Below are 18,587 nucleotides of genomic sequence, written 5' to 3'. Positions count from 1 at the left end.
TTACTATGGTTAATAAGCCAACGCTGTGACCAGTTTCGCCCTACTAACCCAGAGAGCCCAGCAGCTTAACGGGCGTTTGTTGACATCTGCTACGCTCGAAGTAAACAATGCGCATGGCTTCCTGAATGTGTCAGCTGTCAAGATGTTACTAAAGTCGTTTGACAGAAAACACAACTTTGTACCGCTCCAATCATCACGCATTTCTGTTCGATTGTCAAGGAGGAGCACTAAGATAGTTTTTCACACGATATTGCTAACTATTACGATCTTGAATGCTTAAGAAGCGTCGCGTGCGTTCAGAAACCGAGCGGTGAAGAGTACATTAGACAACCAGTCGAAAATATCAGCGCCTGAAAGAAAAGCAACGAAATGCACGTAACAAACTACAAGTTCCGAACTTTACAAATAGGTAAACAGAACTTCTGTGCTATCAATGCATCTAGAACCACACACTTTCGTTTGTTTACATATATGACGGGAAGAAAGATTTCGAGCCAACATGATCATTAATAAGAAACTTGACAAAGGGGCAGAATGGTAGCAATTTCTCTTTCCGTACGGAACTACGGCCTGACATGCGAATTTAGAAGGTCCTCATGAACCAATCACAAAAATGTCTGTGTCACTCAAATTTCGACATCAAAACCACAGGTATTTTTGTAAATATAGCATAAACGTGTATTGCAAGCACTTTTGTCCATAAGTAATGCCTCTGTCTCTTTATATTGAAGATCGTCTCTGAATGTAGTCTGTAATTATTAAGCAAACTCGAATTAAGCTTCGCTGAAGAATCAGTGGTTCACAGAAATTGAGTTTACGGAAGTTCAAAACATAGTACGTTTGTAAACAATGAATACAAGGCAACCCCCGTCACTGTTTAGGAATTGCGAAGATCTCTAACAGGCGCACGTATTCCGTGAATTATCGGAAAACATTCCGAAAACACGGTGAAATGTACTGTTATGAACACAATTAACCGCATACTTTTACCAGCACTAATGTAATGCGTCACAATATATGCTATCTTGTAAAAAAACTGAATATAAACATTTAGCATTAGAAATATTATAATTGAGAATATTATGAAAAAAATAAAAAGCAGAAAAGCAGGGAAACAATGGTATTTACCCAACCATTACAAACAAATGACTATCACCGTAAGTGATTGTATTACGAATTACGAAACAAGTCGAAGGCTGGACAGGTTTCTAGAACGATGCAAGTATGCCGATATCCGCAATGTGAAACATCTGTTTCTCCAAACATTTGTGAAATTCGTATATTTATTACGCGATTAAAAGCCTACGGAAGACGCACACTAAGCTGTTTTGCCGTCTACATAAATGTTGCTGACAATACAAATGAAGATTCTGAAAGATTTCGTTGACACAGTTTTTTCCTAAACACATGCTATGTTTCACGAAACCACATCAACGTGATTTCGAATGTTCGTTGAAGTAACAGTTTGTTAGCACACTACTACAGGACAATAAATAAATAAATAAATAAATAAACTGCTCTACAACTATAAAGATAAGTGCCTGACACATCAGCTGCTCAACGGGACACCAAAGACAACGCGCACACTCATTCAAAACCTCATCTTTCAGATGGTTCACTTCAAGCAAGACAGCCGCACACAACTTTTACTTTCGTTCTCACTCTTGCACGATTTCGCACGTTGTACAAAACACATCTTCCAGATTATTGTGTCCACCACCGCACCAGAACGGTAAACTGTCAAAGCAGTGACGCTAACGCCACGGGACAGTAACCACCACGCGTGATTCCTGACTCACGTGCGCCTTCTCACTTTCAAAACGAGTAACACGTCATCTTCAACCGTCGCTGCGGGGCGTAATTCACATCACTGGCGCTCGTTTTCCCGTGTCCGCCGGTCCCCTGCGCCGCACGCGGGCTCTGGATGAGGGTACTCACCATCGTAATCCGACAGCATGGTGTTGTGGTCGTCGCGTGTGTTATGTATGTAGAACGGCGGAAGTCCGTAGCGGTTACTCGACACAACCCATGCACATCCTCACTGCAGCACGGCTGCGCTCGCACTGAACGACTGCCGGCTAGCGGCGCTGGAGGGGGTCTGTGCGGGAGTAGGAGGGTGGGGTGGAGGGGAAGATAAGGGGGGTGGGGGGCGGCCGTCCCCCCCCACCCACGTACCAGCGAACCGCAGCGGGCAGGAGGCCAACGAAAACACGAGCAGGCCTGCTTCCGCTCGCCGAGACAAGTTGCATTCACTACGTACTACACGCACAACGCTGGTCACTGAAACGGCTACTGTTCTCGAAATTACTTCGTACTTGAGGCTGTAGAGCACGTACCGGGAGATACGCAGCTGCAACGTTGACGAAACAAATTCTAACTGCTCGAGCCAAACCAGTACGAGGCACTACAAAGGTGAGCAAATTCGTTCTTCTTTGGAAACTATACTCCGTTCATCGTAAGAATAAACCTGATGTAAACAAACATAAACAGGATGATTGGTCAGAAGCCGTATCACACGTACACTGGTGTTGTTACGCTCTTGGAAGTTGTTGTTGTTGTCTTCAGTCCTGAGACTGGTTTGATGCAGCTCTCCATGCTACTCTATCCTGTGCAAGCTTCTTCATCTCCCAGTACCTACTGCAACCTACATCCTTCTGAATCTGCTTAGTGTATTCATCTCTTGGTCTCCCTCTACGATTTTTACCCTCCACGCTGCCCTCCAATCCTAAATTTGTGATCCCTTGATGCCTCAGAACATGTCCTACAAACCGGTCCCTTCTTCTTGTCAAGTTGTGCCACAAACTCCTCTTTTCCCAAATTTTATTCAATACCTCCTCATTAGTTATGTGATCTACCCATCTAATCTTCAGCATTCTTCTGTAGCACCACATTTCAAAAGCTTCCATTCTCTTCTTGTCCAAACTATTTATCGTCCATGTTTCACTTCCATACATGGCTACACTCCATACAAATACTTTCAGAAACGACTTCCTGACACTTAAATTTATACTCGACCTTAACAAATTTCTCTTCTTCAGAAACGCTTTCCTTGCCATTGCCTGTCTACATTTTATATCCTCTCTACTTCGACCATCATCAGTTATTTTGCTCCCCAAATAGCAAAATTCCTTTACTACTTTAAGTATCTCATTTCCTAATCTAATTCCCTCAGCATCACCCGACTTAATTCGACTACATTCCATTATCCTCGTTTTGCTTTTGTTGATGTTCATCTTATATCCTTCTTTCAAGACACTGTCCATTCCATTCAACTGCTCTTCCAAGTTCTTTGCTGTCTCTGGCAGAATTACAATGTCATCGGCGAACCTCAACATTTTCATTTCTTCTCCATGGACTTTAATACCTACTCCGAATTTTTCTTTTGTTTCCTTTACTGCTTGCTCAATATACAGATTGAATAACATCGGGGAGAGGCTACAACCCTGTCTCACTCCCTTCCCAACCGCTGCTTCCCTTTCATGCCCCTTGACTCTTACAACTGCCATCTGGTTTCTGTACAAATTGTAAATAGCCTTTCGCTCCCTGTATTTTACCCCTCCCACCTTTAGAATTTGAAAGAGAGTATTCCAGTCAACATTGTCAATAGCTTTCTCTAAGTCTACAAATGCTAGAAATGTAGGTTTGCCTTTCCTTAATCTATTTTCTAAGATAAGTCGTAGGGTCAGTATTGCCTCACGTGTTCCAACATTTCTGCGGAATCCAAACTGATCTTCGCCGAGGTCGGCTTCTACCAGTTTTTCCATTCATCTGTAAAGAATTCGCGTTAGTATTTTGCAGCTGTGACTTATTAAACTGATAGTTCGGTAATTTTCAAATCTGTCAACACCTGCTTTCTTTGGGATTGGAATTATTATATTCTTCTTGAAGTCTGAGGGTATTTCGCCTGACTCATACATCTTGCTCACCGGATGGTAGAGTTTTGTCAGGACTGGCTCTCCCAAGGCTATCAGTAGTTCTAATGGAAAGTTGTCTACTCCCGGGGCCTTGATTCGACTCAGGTCTTTCAGTGCTCTGTCAAACTCTTCACGCAGTATCGTATCTCCCATTTCATCTTCATCTACATCCTCTTCCATTTCCATAATATTGTCCTCAAGTACATCGCCCTTGTATAGACCCTCTATATACTCCTTCCACCTTTCTGCTTTCCCTTCTTTGCTTAGAACTGGGAAGCAGGTCCTACTTATGTTTTAGACATTATTAACCCTCTAACGGTAAGGTTGGGGTTGGATCCGACCCCAGCGAGTCTGTTTTGTTTATAACTCCCCACTCCCTTTTCTGAGAGCGCTGTGGTTCCAGCTACCCTACCAGCCAGTCGTCCCGAGAACGCCGAGGAGGCCACGTCAGTCTGGTGAGTGACCTGTAGCTGTCCTCTCTATCCGAAACATTACCTGCGCTCGGGTTGGATCCGACCCCACCCTACTGTTTACGTCACACTTATTAGTTTCTTTTGTGGGCAGGATTCAACCCCATATTGATGTTTATAATACATGTAGTGTTAGCAGTTAGCCAACACTACGAACACTACCTGAGTGAGGAAGCCGATATGCACGCGTTAACCCACGCTGGCTAGAGATAGGTCTGAAACAGGATACGTAATGAATGCTATAAAGAAAAGTACGTAGCTGCTTGAATACTTCACTTTAATCCATCATTGTTGTACATCGCTCTTGACGATACAAGTGAGACTCTGTAGATACATGCAATGTTACTAATGGCGCCTTGCTAGGTCGTAGCCATTGACTTAGCTGAAGGCTATTCTATCTTCTCTGCAAATGAGCGAGGCTTCGTCAGTGCGCATCGCTAGCAAAGTCGTCCGTACAACTGGGGCGAGTGCTAGTAAGTCTCTCGAGACCTGCCGTGTGGTGGCGCTCGGTCTGCGATCACTGAAGTGGCAACACGCGGGTCCGACGACATGTACTAATGGACCGCGGCCGATTTAAAGCTACCACCTAGCAAGTGTGGTGTCTGGCGGTGACACCACAATACATCTAAGTTTTGTTTTCTCTTCTAGTATCTTACTAAAATGGCGCATCAACTCCTTACAACCGCTGATGAGATATACGAGTTTCTCCGACAGGAGGCTGAGTCAGAGGATGGTGAAAATATCGATGCAGAAAACTGTTCAGAAACCGAGGATGAAGTATTTCATTGTTCGGCAGGAGCAGTCGAGTTTGATAGTTCTCAGTCAGATGTAGATGATGAGAGAAATTTTGAGCTAGGTAAAGACTTAGAGACAATATGGACCAATAAACCCATCCATTCAAAATTTTCTAGGACACCAGCGTAAAATATTATTACTCATCTCCCTGGTCCACATGAGAAGTCACTAGCGAATTGGAAATATTTTTATTATTTATAGATTCGAAAATTATAGAAAAAATTGATTTGCACACAAATACTGAAATCGAGAAATTTAGGTAAAAGTACAATACGGTCCAATGGTTTCATTCACTAACAGAGAGCGTTGAAATAAAAGGGTTGATGGGCCTTCTCTTCATGAGTGGTGTCCTAAAAAATTCTATGCTCAGTGTACATGAGATGTTCTCAGCAACCTATGGACCTCAAGTATTTCGTTGCACTATTCTTCTTCTAGAAAACCTCTGTTTTGATGATAAAGCCACCAGAGAGGCCAGAACAGTCGACGACAAATTTGCGGCTTTCAGAGAAGTGTGGGACATGTTTGAATGTAACAGCGAAAAAAATTATAGTCCATCTGAATATGTCACAGTAGATGAAATTCTACTGAGTTTTCGGGGTGCCTGTCCATTCAAAACGTATATCCCATAGAAACCCGACAAATATGGGTTGAAAATAATGTCACTATGCGACGCAAGGACATTCTATTTTTTGCGTGGCTTTCCATAAACTGCCAAGGACAACATAATAAAGAGGAGACCTGGAGGTTTGCCTTTACCTGCCCAGTATGTTTTGCGCCTGACGGAATCTGTCAGAGGTTCTAATAGAAACATTACAGCGGACAATTGGTTCTCCTCACTGGAGGTGACTGACGCCCTCCTCCAAATGAAACTCACACTTGTAGGTACATTGAGGAGGAACAAACCGCAAATACCACCATCAATGCTGCTTTCCGCTTCAGTAGGCTTTTCAACATTTATGTATCAGGACGACAAAACTTTGGTGTCATTTACCCCAAAGAAAAATAAAAAAAGTTTTACTGATATCGTCTATGCACTTCTCTGGAGAGATAAAGGAAAAATCAAATAAGCCTGAAATTGTGGAGTTCTACAACTAACTAAAGGAGGGGTCGATGTATTACTTATGCTTTGCCACAGCAGGACCACAGAAAGAGAATCGAGAAGATGGCCCATGCGGTACTTTTATGCTATTTTAGACATCGCTGCTATAAATAGTTTTATCATTTACAAAAGCAATAGAAAAATGGGCAGCTTTTCAAATGACTCGAGAATGTCATTTCTCAAAAATCTTGCGCTCTCTTTGACAAAACCTCTTATGGAAAAGAGGTTGAATAACGCACATCTTCCCCTTGAGCTCTGTTCGTCTATTGGAAAACTTTTAGAAAAAGAACCAATCGAATTAGATAAGCCTACCCAAGCACAGCCACTAAAGAAAAGATGATGTGATTTTTGTGACAGATCAAAAGATAGGAAGGGGAATGCTTTTTGTAGTAAGTGTAATCGTTCTATACGTGGGGAGCATAAAGTTATTATATGCCCTGGCTGTAAAGAAAGTGAGATGTGATAAATAGTGCCAAATATGTATTTTCAGAGCAGTATGTGATCGCTTCCAGGATAAAATTATACATTTATTATTTGTTCCTATTACATTATGTGTACAAAGACATTTATTATTGAGAACTTTATATTTAGAAACTGCTGACACTGTATTTATTTTCTACAATTAGTAAGAGATGTTTCTCATTTAGTTCCTATCTTTAGAATTTCTAAAGCACTCAAGTTCCTAGTTTATGACTGAATCTATTGATTTTTACTATGTTTTTAATAATTTTATAGAGAATATTTCTATTAATGTATTTTTTTTTGTAATCAAGTTCCAATTTTTTTCCAAAGTACTTTATATTCTTACTTACTGACTATAAAAATAAAAAACTTGTTGCTACAACAAATATGTGTGTTTAATTGATAATAAAACTTTTTCCCATTATTAATTTTTTATTTTACCCCGAAAAATGGATATTTGGAGGGTGGGGTCTGATCCAACCCCACCTTACCGTTTATGTCAGGAAACTTCACCTTACCGTTAGAGGGTTACTAAGTTACGTTAAATGAAACTTTAAGATATTCAAATGTATTAACAGCCATCAAAGTTTTTCTTAATTACGCTTTGGTTACGTAGTTTTTATTTCAAAAATCGTGTATAGTCACAGACTCTGTACACTTGAGCTCTGATTGTCACGCTGTTAATACGCAGTATGAAAATGGCTCAGGCTTCTTCCTGTTCCGTAGTGAAACACACGTGTGGAACACGGTTAAAAAGTGCCGAGCAGTAGGTTGTTCTTAACATTTCTCACAAATTTACAGGTATAATCGGCTTTGAAATTTTCCAAGGGCCTATATTAGGTACAGTCGAACCGAAAATGCAGTTATTATGCAGCGCAATCGGTTGTGTAATAGCATGATGGCTTAGTGCAGCACATGGCTCGTTAGTTTCAAATCACGCCTGAGTCAATTTTCTTTCTCGTACAATATGACCTACATCTCGTAATTGTAAAATTCATCATCATGTTTAATGAATAATGCACGTCTTCTTGGTTTTAATTACTTATTGCGTGCGAAATTCCTGTTTTCATTTCAAATATAAATTCTCAACCATCGGTATTTTATGAATGACTGTAAAAAAAGGTTGCTTAAATTAAGGAAACATAACAATTTAATTTTTTAAAGCATAAATGAAAATCTAAATACTCTTTATGTGGACTGTGTTCATTGTTTTATACGACAAATGTGTCGTACAAACATGGAAAGCAATCATTTTCCCAGGATCGGGCACACCATACAAATGCTGCATTTTTACATTTGCCTCTATACCTTTACAATATGAACCCAACAGAACTGACCAGGATTTGGCCCGAGAAATAACGAGACTGTTTAGCTGCCAGACGTAGCCTACTGTATCTAACGCACGCAGCTTTTTCATGTCACTGCCGAACGTTGGCGGGATGTAGAACGGCACTTCATAAAAGACGAGGGGAAAATGCGGCGCCTGGGTGGCTCCGTGGATTCTGTTCTTGATCGACTCATTATCAACGTAGCAGATGACAGATCCTTCTCGAAGTCGGCTAAGGAAGGAGCTAAGAGACTACCAGACGACTGACTGTAATTAATACCTTCAGTGGCTTCAGTATTCGACAGTACGGTGAAATCCCTGCAGTGTGCTTTTGCATCACACACAGCTCACTCAGAAAAGTTACGATGTTTATACATTAGGAATTTTCATCACTCTTCTTTGTTATTATTATACTATGTCAAGTGAGAACGAGAGCATTTTATACCTTCCGTCTGGCCACCTAGGAAGTGCGCGGTAATGCTGAAGTTTTGAAAAATATTATTTCATTCTCTTTAAAAATTAATTGACATTCAAAGCGATGTTGTTTCTTTGCCCGTCTCTTTTTACGTCTGAACTGCAACTGTTCACACCATTGCATGCTAGATGGATCGCTGGTTGTGCTGTCCCAGTCTAATACGCAGGTTAAGCTGTTGTCCCGCACATTCAATGTGCATAAAACGCATCGTTATGATCGTACTTGACTGTACTGGTCGCAGCTTGGCTACCACTCCACGTGAAACTAAATCCAATGAGATTCAAGCAAACGAGGAAGAATACATGGCCTAATGTTTACGTCAGGTTTACTCTTATGGTGAACAGAGTATAGTTCACTGGTTAGTTTCATGTTGCGGATGTGAGTTAGTAATCCCTGCCCACCACCTTTTGCACATTACAATGCTAGAAATTCTTCTACGGAGTAGGAGGAGTTATCAAGGAGAAACTTTTCCAATTTGTTTTCAAATTTTACTTTGCTGTCTGTCAGACGTTTTATATTACCTGAAGGTTATCAAATATGTTAGTTGCATCACTGTGCACCGCTTTTTGTGCTAGAGACAACCATTATGTGGAGTAATGAATGTCATTTCTCCTTCTGGTACTGTAATTATGTACATCATTGTTCCTTTTGAACTGCAGCAGATTATTTACCTTAAACGTCATGAGGGAATAAATAAACTTTAAAGCAGTAGTCAGTATGTCCAACTCTTTGATGATCAGGGGTGAGCACAACACATTATTCTTACAGCACGTTTTTGAGCAATGAATACATTCTTTCTTGAAGATGAGTTACCCGATAACATTATTTGAAATGCCACCGTGGGATGAAAATATTCAAAATATGTCAACTTACTGATTTGTCTCTCTCAAAGATTTTAAATGATTCTAAGTGTAAATGTGGCTGAATAGAGTTGTTTTGAGAGTTCCAAAATGTTATTTTTCAGTTTTAAAGTCTCAGCAATATGGAACTTTAAAGTTTCCTCCGTATTTATTATTTCCTTACCATGAGTTACACTTATCATTGATGTAGTACGCCTAGATGTGCAGAACTGAATGTGCTGTATCTTATTAAAGTTAAGACCATTCGCAGAAAACCACTCAATGATACTTTTAAGAGCGCTGTTTACCATTTCTTCAGTTTCTCTATGTCTGTTTGGATTGATTACAGTACTAGCGTCATCTGCAAAACGAACTAATTCTGGTTGTTGTATATTACACAGAAGATCGTTTACATATATGAGGAACAATAATGGACTTAAGACTGAGCCTTGGGGAACCCCATACATGTTTTCTTCTCAATCACACTGTTTCCGGGCTACAGTGATAGAATCACTAAAAACAACTTTCTGCATTATTTTGGTCAGCTATGGCATTATCCATTGCTTGGCTGTACCATCAATCCCATTGTTCCTTTTTGGGACCTGTTCATTTTCACTCATTCACCATTGCTTTTTATCTAAATGTGTGCTGTATGGATTTTAGACAAATTTCCACAAAAAATGATCAAGTACGCATACACACCACTTCTGCTTGATAAATTCATCACCTAATGAAGACATGTTGTTTACTTCGGTTTCCTTAGTTGAATATGCTCACAGCAAGCATCACATTGGTTGGGTGATGCGACAGACCAGTGACAGCAAGCCAGACAAAGAGAAGCCAGGGACACCTGAGTGGATGTATGGATTACTGAACCTATTTACAACCCAGCGCAGACAGCCCCAGTCGCCATTCACGTTCGAGGTAAGCTCGTACTTGTAGCAAGTGAAATGTTTTGGTTTTCACTTCGTTTGAAGAAAATGATATTATTATTGTGCGGGCATTACTAGCAAGAAATAACAGAAAGTAAACTATCAATAGTTTAATCAGTTGTTTTCTTTTACAATTTGCGGGTGTGTAAATTAACTACGCAACAAAGTCTCATACTGAATGGGATGTAAAAATTTGTTTGGAAAATTAAGAACTTTTGATGCAGGATATAAGATTCTGCACACTAAAATTAAGTTTGTATCGGCAACGGCGGTAACTACTTGAATACTCTGAGGTGACAGAAGTCATGGGATAGCGATATGGTCTTATGCAGAAGGCGCTAGTGTCGGGTACACAAAGTATGAAAGGACAGTACATTGGCTGAGCTGTCTTCGTATTCAGCTGATTCATGTTAAAAGGATTCCAACATGATTATGGCTGCACGATGGGAAGCAACAGACTTCGAACGCAGAATGGAACTGGACACAACGGGCATTCCATTTCGGAAATCGTTAGGGAATTCAATAATCCGAGATACCAAATTTCAAGCGTTACCTCTCATCACGGACAACGCAGTGGCCGACGGTCTTCACGTAACGACCGACAGCAGCGGCTATTGCGTAGAGCTGTCAGTGCTAACAGACAAGAAAATCCGCAGAAATAAATGTGGGGCGTACGACGAACGTATCCGTCAGCACAGTGCGGCGAAATCTGACGTTAATTGGCTATGGCTGCAGACGACTGACGCGGGTCCCTTTACTACCAGCGCGACATTGCCTACAGCCAGCGCCTCTTCTGGACTGGTGACCATGTCGGTTGAACCCCAGACGACTGGGAAACAATGGCCCGGGGAAATGAATTCTAATTTCAGTTGATAAGAGCTGATGGTAGGTTTCGAGTGTGGTGCAGACCTCACGAAGATATTGAACCAAATTGTCAACAAGGCACTGTTCAAGCTGGTGGTAGCTCCATAATGGTGTGTGCTGTGTTTACATGAATGGACTGGGTCCCCTGGTCCAACTGAACCTATCACTGACTGGAAATGATTATGTTTGAGTACTTGCAGCCGTTCATGGACTTCACGTTCCGAAACAGCGGTTCATGGCAGTGGGCTACAGCTGTTCGCAGTTGGTTTGAAAAACATTCTGGACAGTGCGAATGAATGATTTGGCCATACCGATCGTCCGACATGACTCCCGTAGAACATTTATGGGACATAATCGAGAGGTCAGTTGGTGCACAAAGTTCTGCAGCGTCAACACTTTCGCAGTCATGGATGGCTGTAGAGGCAGCGTGGCTCATATAATGAAAGAGATTAACAAGTTGTGCTGACTCTACTGCCACCATCGACAAAGAAACTGGGACAATATCACTTTATTTCAAGATATCTTAAATGAGCTTCCTCATGACTCAACTTCTTTTCCACCAGTCTTAGTGTTATAGAAACAACAGCTGCCAGACAAAGTCAAAGAACTCGTACAGTTTCCTCTTACCAGAAAATTACGACACAAAGATCTCATACAACTAGCCTTAACAAATATTGCAAATACAACTGAAAAGCGCACAAAACCTTATATGAAGGCACAAGACAGTAAATTCCACATAGGACAAAAAGTTCTAGTTAAATCTCACCCGATATCAAGAAAATGTAAGTCTCTTAGTCAGAAATTCTTCCTTCTCTACAATGGAGCCTACAGAATTGAAACAATAGTGCACAATAATGCAACTGAGGTTGAAACACTGGGTGCGTTGAAATCCAAAGGAATGCACCACATATCACACATAAAGGGATTTGATGAGTAAATACTGTTGACAATATGTGATACTGTAGATAGTGATACATATGTAATTTTATGTTATTCATTAGGTATGCAATGAACTACTAAGTTGGTACATGATAACATGTATATTGACAGTGTTGTATACAATTCCATGACGTATGTAAATTTGCCAATTTGTGAAGACTGAGCAGAGAACAAGAGTTGTACTGGAAAAGTAATGAACTTTTATGAGATATGTTATTTGTGCATTGAAGCCACTGGTGTTATATTTTGAAGACGATGTATGACGAAGTTTGATGAGTAGCATGATATATGTTGATGATATTAGAGCCAATGATGAATAGTGATTTGTTGTAGGCTTTGTTTTCTGTTGACACATGTTGTTGGAAGAATGACAGCAGTATTTCTTACAAGTTTTCTTTAGAAACTTTGCGAACTTAAAAATAGTTTTACCACTTTGTACTTATCACCAGACCTCTTGAAAGTTCATGGTGAGAAATTTTACTGAAAATGTTTACATTCTGAAAGATCTTTGGGAGAGAATTACTCAGAACTACGAGAAATGAGATAGGAAATATGTCACAAAGAAAAAAGAGCAAAATTTTAATGATTACTAACAGTTTATTTTCAGCCAACACTTTTAACTTACGATATAACACATATTTAGTACAAGCAGTACATGGTACACCAGTCTAAGTAAGCTAGTGTAGATAATCGTATATTCTTGTTTTATGTTTCAATGTCATCCTTCTTCACTTGACAGGGAGATTAATTTATGTTGGTGTGCAATACATTTCGCATTGGTTACATGATTTTTTGCTAGGATGAGGTATGACAGTTTACTTGTCTGTGATTTTGCATTTCCGTTGTTTCTTGAGTGCAATAGCATTAGTGATGAAATTTCTTTCAGATATGTTGTATTGTTTGGTTGGTGCTTCTTTTGCTTGTAGTTAGATGCTTTGTTTTTTCTATATTGTGTGAATGAGTGTGTTTTGTACTATAATTTAGTGAGATCTCCCTACTTTAAGTAATAGATATAAGATACAAACTCATGAGTTAGCAATAAGTTACCAGGGGTATATGTTAAGATAATGGTTACCATGAGTGAGAAAATTAGAGTTAAGGAAATGATTTCAAGTGATGTTACAAGATACAAGTTTTGATGAAAGAAAATGATTTTATATGAAGTGCTGATCTGAGAAGTCCCCAGTTGAGAAAGGTTTTGAAGTTATGGTTTTAATACCATAGATATCCTGAAGTTTCGGTATGAAGTTTGAGTTCTATGGAAGTTATATGATTGAAACATGAAATTTTAGGAAAATGTAAGTGATGAATAATTGATTTTGGAAGTAGATTCTGGGAGATTTACGAAGTTGAAGCATGGAAATAATTTGAGGAATTTTTGAAGTGTAGGTGAGAAGTACATATTTGATGCATGCATGGGGATGTTTGACAATTTTGGGTGAACATAAATTGTTTGCACATGACTCTATCTCAGCCCTCTTTTCCCTTCCCTAAACGTATGATCAAGAATCCAAGGCAGATATCTGAAATTTTAAAGTAGTGATTATTTTGGTAGGAAAGAATATATATTTCTAGTGACAGGTTTTTTTTGCTTTTCATGGTTTGAATGTAAAGATTCCTATTTCTAATACATCTTCGATTTTTTTATGAACATACATGAATCTGTTTTTATTACACTACCATGTTTCTGATTTTGTGGATTTCTTATTAATGTCTTATGTGATTTACCTGCATATCTAATATGTCATACCTTTTCCTTTATCATGAACAATTTATTCTGAATTTTTGAATTTTGATTATTATCTGTGTATTGTGTAAGTGTATGTGTCATGTTTTATGTAATTTTTATATGTGTTTATGTAATCCTTTTTTTGTGGTTGTAGTTCTGTGTCATGTAAAAAGATTGTATATTGTATATTATTTTCATACTTTGTAATATTTTTGTAAGTGCCAAGGATAAAACAATTAGTGCACACTTTTCTCAGATTAGGTACAACTTTCGGTTTTGTTAATGAATGAAGGATTGTGTCGTTATCTGCACCGTGATTTTTTGTGCAGTACTTAGTTTTTTCTCTAATTTGTGACATTACCAGGCAAGAGACAGTGTTTGCTTGTTAGCCAAAAACCTCAATCGTTATTGCAAGAGACAGTTTTCAATGAGTGTAGGAATTTATATTGGACAACATGTTAATTTGTTAGGGAAGATATTATGTTGCTCAGCGAAGGACTTTTTGTAACATTCCTGATCTTGAAACTTCACCACTGCTAACAACATTGGTCACGATTAGCAGAAGACAATTTTCTATGCTGGTCGCTTGGTCAGATGTCAGCTATGTTTCTCTGTAAGAGGAGTTTCCGTTGGTCGCTTTCCCAGACTCCAAGCACTATTCGATGTTCCGCTTGAAGATCATTTCTTGCTGATCATTTCGATTAACTCCAACCCTCATTGGTCATTCTACTGCAACATTGGTGATGTTAATTCACGAGTGGACTTCGAGAAACTGAAATATCAGCTTCATATGCAAATATAGTGATGCTCAGTGACTGAAGCAAATCATGCACTATTAAGATGTTAGATGTGATAGCAATGTATATGGACTGCAATGACTTCTATTCTGCAATGATATTTTCGTGTGACGAATAAGTATTTCATTTGTGTGCCTAATCAGAACTTGGAAATACCTGTGCACAGACTTTTAAAGAAAAACCACAGATTCAATTTCTTTATGTACACGTTTTCAGTTTATATGTTTTGTAAAATTTTGTATATTTATTGTGTCGAATTTCCGTAGTTTTGAATTGTAAGCCAACATAAAAGCGAACGAAAATGTTATCAAATGGGATGTGGGATTATGAAAGGTGGACATATATAGGTGGACTAGACATTTATTTGCGGGTAGTCTCAGAATGAGTGGGAATTTCATGTTACAATAGCGGAGCAGTCGCATGTGACATCTGTGGAATAATTGACTTATGGCAGTGACAGTGGTATCTCTGGACTTGTGTATCGTTGGCTCAGTTGTAGAGCGCAGAGTAGTCGAGTATTGAACGTGGAGTAAGCTGGAAGAACTTTTAGCGTAGTGCGTATTGGAGTTTGATTTTGCTGAAGAAAGTTGTAGGAATTATTAATCTGGTGGAAGGACGTACAGACGCAGCTTTTATGGAACAGAGAGAATGAATTTGCATTATGGATATGTTTTTAAGGTAATAATTTTTGCTGGCGCTTACTGATAATGTTAGCGATTCTTTCAAAGCACAGTCCACCTCCCCACCTCAGTTTAGGTCATTTCAGCCCAATTCATTTCAATTTGCATGATTGTTAAAGCACTGCCCTGTAAGACTTTGGTAAAGTTTTTGGTTTTTTGTGAGTTTTATGTTGTTGTGAGATAAGAGTTTGAAATACAGCATTATCATTATACCAAAGGGATTAGTATTTTCATATCAAGTAAGAAGTTTTTTTAGTGTGAGAAAATCATCCTAATCTTTCTCCCAGCAGTTTAGTTTTAGTTTAGCATATTTCAGCTGGTGCGATTTCTTCATGCTGTGCCATTACTGCTGATTATGGTGTAATTTTTCAGGTGAGATTCTTTCCATACTTTGTTGAATCTTTCGTTTCTCATCTCACGTTTCCACTGCGCAAATTCTAGGCATTTTCTTGGTAATTCAGATTTTTAGTGTGCCAGTGAACAGTGTGTGTTTCATAGTGTTGCTACGTAATTTCAGTTTTTCAATTGTTTTGGGCAGTATACAGTTTGATTTTGGTAATGGTTTTTGAGTAACAGTTTCATTTAATTTCCTGCACAGTGAACGCCAGTTAGTGTTGTCTTTATGTAAATGTGTACACTGAGACACCCTGTTTCGCAGCAGTAATTTCAGTTCAATCTTTTTATAGCAGAGGGCAGTACACTCAGTTTTGAATAAAAACCAAGCAAACATTTTAGTGCTCTTGAACGAACGAACGATCGAGTCAAGGCAAATAGCTTTCATAATATGTAATGAATGATGCTTTCGAAATTTCTCCATCTTCGTATTAGGCTCTGATGCTGACTGCTCAAGACTCTGCAGTTTTTATCCTGTCAGCCTCGCTAAGCAATATTTTTTTTCCTATCTTTCTTTACATTCCATTCCAGGAACGAGACCGGCCAAGACCGAGGTGAATGGTGAACAACCATTCATTAGAATTCCTCGGTCCGTCCTTTCACTTTAGCGAACCGTTTCTCTGGACCCCTTCATCGTGAACCATCCACCTCTAATGTACTTCTCGGCTAATATCAAACAGAAGGGAAAGTAACATGAGGTACGTCCAGAGAAACTGTAAGACGAGTGTGAAAGTTTTCTCTACACATAAACGAAAACTCAAAAATGGCCAAAAACAGCTTATTCTACGTCAATAGCTGTTCCAGTGCACTCAGAGCTGTTGGTGTAGTGCTTTGGTCGGATTAATACCCCTTTTTGGCTTTTTTTCCTCTTTTTTCCCAACAGGCTTCTTTAAAATATTTGTAATGCGAAATGCCCATGTTTAATTTTCATACAAGACAGTAAGGGACAAAATTTAATGTAACGCTATACACTTAATTGATTGAAAGTGTGGAGTTAATTATTCTCATAACAATATGTTTCGTCGTGTTTTCAGATGATATGACTGGGTCGGCGTGGTGGCTCAGCATGTTCGGTCAAGGAAATGCTCAACCTCTGAAAAGAAAAAAGACGAATTGAAGTGTTCAGTAGTGGAGTTGAGAGGTGCCAAGCAACAACTGCATAGAAGTGCTGAAGATTGATGGCAAAGAAACAAATAGATAGAACAAAAAAAAACTTGTTAGCATCGCTGCCTGTGGATGATGGGGTTCTGGGTTCGGTTACTAATTGGGTCAGAGACTTTCCTTGCAAGGGGGTTGGGTATTTTTGTTGCTCTAATCATTTCATCTGCTTGTTATTGACATGCAAATTGCCGAACTGGCATCATATACAAAGATTGCTCCATTTGGTTAGTCTGAAGAGTAAGGTCCTGCAGTAAAGTTGGTACCTCATGGCAGAACCACAAGCTAAGGACAGTCACTGCCAGACACCAGCCATGAATGGAAGATGTCAACGAAGACCCGCCGTCAAGACGTTCCGTACACAGCTGCTGCTGGAAGTCTGAGTGCACTGCTGCTCGCCGACTCTTTGATAGCCTGGTCTAACAGCAGCATCAGCATAGCTCAGATATAGGAGTGTTAGTGTCATTAGTCAGAACTGTGTATCAAAGTTAATACTTAAATACAATATGATATGTGACTGTAACTCAGCACTGTTCAGAGCAATAAACAGTTATCACTGTCTTCTGCAACAATACTAAAAATAAATTGTCATTCATGTGGACATGAATTTCACCCAAGTTAAGTATTCTGTATTAAAGAGTTTTACTAAAATGAACTAATATTCTATACTTGTGTTGTACTATCTGCTAGGGCTCCTCCAGAAGCAAAACTGTTGACCTGTCACTAGGTTTGCTACGAAATACCACCTAAACGGATGTGCTTGGTGTACAGCTAGTTACAGCAGCATATGATTTGTGTATTGTACCTAATACAAAGTATTTAGCCATGTCTGAGCCTCCACGTGTACTATCGCTAAACAACGTTGTTCAGTTTCAGGCTCTGCAGATTGAATGACTGCTGCTCGGTGCTCAACAGATGACGAACTTAGTGTTGAAACAAGCAGTACCACACCCAAGTTTCACCAGTTTCACAGCAGATGCTACGGAACTGTTTTTCCAAAACCTGTCTCACAACTGACATAAAACCAGAGCTGAGAATACGAGTCGAATCAGAACAATTAATCGCCACTGATAATGAGACGTGTATTAGTACCAATGATTGCTAGCACTTAATGTAGATCGCATTTTTATACTGGATTGCATGGCTCACCTAAATAAGAGGCCACTATGAAGGTCTACTTAGCTGGGCTGCAGACACATGGGCGTGCAGCATGTCATGTTAGATGGATAGGGGAGGTTGCCCTAGGAAAATTCCCAGAAGGACTTACTGGCTATTGTGGAGGCCAATGCCACTTGGTTGGGCTAGCCTTTGCTTTGAAGAGCTGCCCCTGGGCGTCACTTGCCGGAAGTCACAATGCGGGTATGATCACCTGTAGAGCAGAGCCACCAGCAGAGCCTGTGTTAACAACGTGCATGTATGTGGAAGGAGGAGCTGTGCTATTTTTGATGCCGACCAAAGAATATTTTTATGAACAGAACATAGCAAGTAGAGCTTCTTTGAAATATAGTGAACACAATTGATAACACTGAAACGTGTAGTGAGAACTTCGAAGATCGCATACTTTTCAAGGTGCGGAATGCCTCCAAAACCAAATGTTTAACACAATGAAAGAACAGTCATAACTGGCTAACAGAAATGATTTACAAGTTAGAGAGGGAAACCTGATGTGCTGTTTAAGTCCAGTCTCAGTGGCTATGGACGGAGACAGAGAGAG

At 39.6% G+C, this 18,587-nt stretch overlaps 1 long non-coding RNA gene across 1 annotated transcript; it reads left to right on the top strand.

The window, feature by feature from the left end:
- Positions 1 to 2,248: 2,248 nt before the first annotated feature.
- Positions 2,249 to 17,436, top strand: LOC126458238 (uncharacterized). Its single transcript, XR_007585603.1, has 3 exons — positions 2,249 to 2,412; positions 10,145 to 10,305; positions 16,750 to 17,436. It is a non-coding gene; the product is annotated as an uncharacterized LOC126458238 (long non-coding RNA).
- Positions 17,437 to 18,587: the final 1,151 nt, after the last annotated feature.

The sequence above is a fragment of the Schistocerca serialis genome, chromosome 2 (assembly GCF_023864345.2).
Source record: "Schistocerca serialis cubense isolate TAMUIC-IGC-003099 chromosome 2, iqSchSeri2.2, whole genome shotgun sequence".
Taxonomy (NCBI): Eukaryota; Metazoa; Arthropoda; class Insecta; order Orthoptera; family Acrididae; genus Schistocerca; species Schistocerca serialis.
The sequence above is the reverse complement of the archived record's forward strand: the minus strand, read 5'-3'. Positions and strand labels throughout refer to the sequence as shown.